This window comes from Sinocyclocheilus anshuiensis, unplaced genomic scaffold, assembly GCF_001515605.1.
Source record: "Sinocyclocheilus anshuiensis isolate Anshui unplaced genomic scaffold, SAMN03320099.WGS_v1.1 scaffold964, whole genome shotgun sequence".
NCBI classification, from domain to species: domain Eukaryota; kingdom Metazoa; phylum Chordata; class Actinopteri; order Cypriniformes; family Cyprinidae; genus Sinocyclocheilus; species Sinocyclocheilus anshuiensis.
Genome location: NW_015552666.1, coordinates 551,349 through 552,030, shown reverse-complemented (window position 1 = coordinate 552,030; position 682 = coordinate 551,349).

Genomic DNA, 682 nt, shown 5'->3' with positions numbered 1-682 from the left:
GGTCCCCCCCCCCCCCAAAAAAAAAGAAAAAAAAAATTCCCATTATATTCTAACGTAATTGAAATAAAACATCAAATATACTAATCCTACCACACATCCTAGTCTTCTTCAGTTTTCTGCACAAGAGCGCTGTCATGTGGCGAAAATGTCCTAGTAACAGTAATAATCTAGTATAAATGCTGTCGAGTCAATGCTAAAAATGTTCATCATAATGTTAAATAATAAATACTCACTTCTTATCAAATGCTATAGCTTCAGGTGAGCAAATACTATTCTCATCTTATTTGAATATTTTTAAGCGTGTTGCATTTGGCTTGAGGGGAAAGTTACAAAATGAAGACACGCACAGACAGACAAAAATCTAGACGGGAAGAGGAAGAGGTTTAGTAAAGTGACCACATTATTCCTGTATCGCTTGCGCGCTGCCTCTGTGATGTGATCAATATGCTGTGTCTCAAATCCTAGTGCGCTGCCTATTTAGACAGCACGTTTAAACATCATAGGCGCGCAATTTTGGGGGGGGGGAATCACATACACGTGCAATATTTTTGGCATCATAGCCGCAATACTTGCCCTAATATGTTGCACCTGTCTGTAACGACCAAAACTGCTGTCTAGGTAGTAAGCTCACTTCAAGTATTGAGACAGCCATAGACACGCCGATGAGAATGATGCTGACGCC